Source organism: Pteropus vampyrus, unplaced genomic scaffold, assembly GCF_000151845.1.
Source record: "Pteropus vampyrus isolate Shadow unplaced genomic scaffold, Pvam_2.0 Scaffold1000001955, whole genome shotgun sequence".
NCBI classification, from domain to species: domain Eukaryota; kingdom Metazoa; phylum Chordata; class Mammalia; order Chiroptera; family Pteropodidae; genus Pteropus; species Pteropus vampyrus.
This window is the reverse complement of record NW_011916357.1, coordinates 11,169-14,148: the sequence shown is the minus strand read 5'-3', so window position 1 is coordinate 14,148 and position 2,980 is coordinate 11,169. Positions and strand designations below refer to the sequence as shown.

At 53.0% G+C, this 2,980-nt stretch overlaps 1 non-coding gene across 1 annotated transcript; it reads right to left on the bottom strand.

Annotated features, from left to right (window-relative positions):
• Positions 1–2,609: 2,609 nt before the first annotated feature.
• Positions 2,610–2,728, bottom strand: LOC111735486. Its single transcript, XR_002778806.1, has one exon. It is a non-coding gene; the product is annotated as a 5S ribosomal RNA (ribosomal RNA).
• Between the last annotated feature and the right edge of the window lie 252 nt (positions 2,729–2,980).

Here is a 2,980-nt window from a genome sequence, read left to right as displayed (position 1 = left end):
TTTTTACTTTTTATACATCTTGACATTGATACAAATACAATCTCAGTATACCTGCTACTTTTATAGCATAGGAAGAGTAATTGCCATTCACTGCAATACCCTCAAATAAGTTCCAAAGTGGATAGAGAAGCCATATAAAGAAGAAAGAAAAAAATTTTATAGAGATCATTATTACCTGGACAATAAAGAAACCCCAGATATAGAGATACAATGGAACAATAAAAACACTGGTCAGTCAGATGGCAAAACTGTCGTCTTCATCAAAAAGTCAAATAATGCTCTTTTTCTGGATAACAGGTGGTTTTGGTGAAGTCATGGGACTGTGTAGTACTTGTTCATGTCTCCTTTATTCCTGTGGTAAGTAGTTATTAATGTGCCAGGCACTGTGTTAGATGCTGGAGGTGTCCTAGCGAGTGAGGCAGGTATGGTTTCTGGTTGCACAAAGTCAGCTGGGGGTTAAGGTCTGATGTCTAATGGAAATGAGAATACACTGTATGACTGTGTATAGGATAGGACGCAATAGTAATAGGATTTTGTTGATTCTTCTTAGTTTTTTGGGTTTTTTTTTAGCTCAGTACCTTCCAGACTGCAACTATAAAAACACCGCTGCTCATTCTGTAAATTGTTCACTTTTGCAGGGAGTACTACATCTTGACCCTTTACTTCCCAGGTTCCAGTAGACCTGTGAATGCCCTTGCATCATATCTTAGGGGACCCTTAAAAGATGATGCCCGTCAGAAGACATAATTCTTTGACTTTTCCTTAGGATTTCCATCTGTGGCCTAAATGCACTTTGGGGAGAGTATTTTCGGAGAGCAAAAGGAAGACTCTTCTTACTGTCATATGGGGAGATTCAAATGTCTAAAGCCTGCTTTTCCTCATACCCCATTAGATGTACGGCAGCCTCACTTTTGGTTGTTTCTGACTCTGCTGCTTCACAGGCATCTGAAGACCAAGACCTGCCTTATTTATCTGTGTAGACACTGTAAACACATAATAAATGTTGAATGACTCAGAGAAACACTGCAGAAAAATTACCTTTTGAGATCATGACTATTTTCCTATTGTGCTTTTATCTGGGCATGTTTAAAACTTTGATTTTTAAACTCCTTTAGCAAACTCCCCATAAACAAAAACAAAGAAAAGAAAAAAATAAAATTAATACAGAAAGTGGGACTAGAACTGAGCCTGTTTTTTTTTTACTCTTTTACATGTGAAAGACCTCAAGAAAACAGTTTCTAATTGTCTTATGTTATTTATAAACTTCATTACTGTTTATGTGTCAGGGACAGTATAATACAAAAACAAAACTAAAACGGTAACGTGTTTTGTGAAATGAAACGTAAACCAGAAGGCATCATTTCAGTAGGACGCCGTCACTATAGTGCCAAATAGGCATTTAAAAAATGAAAGGAAAATTAACAAAAATTTACTTCCTCTGACGACAGATGTTGGAAATATTCCTAACTAAAGAAGCAGCCTTCAAGAGAGAACGCTGGCCCCCGGAGAGCGCCGTCCGGCAATCAAGTCAAAGTGGTCAGCGAGGGGCCTCGTCCCGGGGTAGCCAAGTCCGGGTCCACGCACGTCTCTCCCCGGACGACGGGCGACTCGGGACCTTCTCCTGCGACGCGTCGGGGAAACACGGAGAGAAAGTTGACGCACTGCGTCCTGCCGACCGCCCCCCCCACCCTTCACTGCGCCCCTCGCTTCCCCCCTCCCCTGTCCCCTCCCCTGTCCCTGCCCCGCCTTGACTGCCAGTGGGCCTCGGCGACACCGGCCAGAGCAGCAGCGGGGTCCGGAACGGCAGCCATGGACGCGGCCGGCGTGGACGTGCGCTCGCCTCAGCTGCCCGCGCCCCAATCCAGAGGCGTCACCCCACGCGCCACGGCGCTGGCGAGAGAGCGGCCCCAGAGATGAGGCCGTGCAGACCCCTCGCCGGGCAGGGGCTACCAGCGCTCTGAGGTCCCGAGCGCGTGCGCAGGGCTTCGGTGCGGGGGAGGGGGCCGGGAGAGTGCGCGCCCGCCTCGCCCCTTCATCCCGGGCCTTGGCTGGTTGCCGGAGGTGCCAAAGGTCTGGGTGGGCGCTCTCGCATCCTGGGACTGCCCAGGCCCCGGGCCACCCGCCTCCCCAGTCTTGGCCGCTCGGTAAGACCCCGGCCTGGGCGTGGCCCGCCATCCTCTCGGCCACCTGGGCACCTAGGCAGATGTGGCCCTGCCAAGTCCCGGCCTGGCACTGACCCAGACCCACCCCTCCCCTGCGCTCCCCGCCATGGCCGAGCCCAACCTGCCCAAAACCACGCGGAGCCACCAGCGACACCACCAGGCAACGCTTCCATACGAGACCTCGCCCTCTGCCCAGCGCCCTCTGCCCTTGGGGCTCGGCCCCGCGGAGCCTAGGAAGGCAGGGCATGGAGCATTCAGAGGAAACAGCCCACGGCTCTCTGCAGGAGAGCAGGTGAGGGCCGGCGAGGGCGCGGGGCGCGCGGCCATGCGGGCCGCCCTTGGGCTCGGGCGGCTGCCCAGGACCCTCCAGACAGCTTGCGAGCGAGCAGCTCCAGGGACGTCCAGGAGCACCCTGGCTGGAGGGTAGCAAAAGGAGGGAGCGGCAAAAGCCTACAGCACCCGGTATTCCCAGGCGGTCTCCCATCCAAGTACTAACCAAGCCCGACCCTGCTTAGCTTCCGAGATCAGACGAGATCTGGCGCGTTCAGAGTGTTATGGCCATAGACATGAGAGGTTGTCGCCTGCTGCCCCCCGGGCGCCGGAGACGCCTGTGTCCGCAGCGCACCTACTGGGGGGAAGGGAGTTGCGGGGGTTCTGCCAGAGAGGCAGCGGCCAGCAGGCGCCAGCCACGCTAAGGCACCGCGGGCCTTGGCCGGTTCCAGGCAGTGCGAAGGTCTGAGTGGGCAGTCTCGCATCCCTGGACTGGCCCGCAAAAAGATAACTTCTCATGATGACATACACTCATCAGTTATTCATAG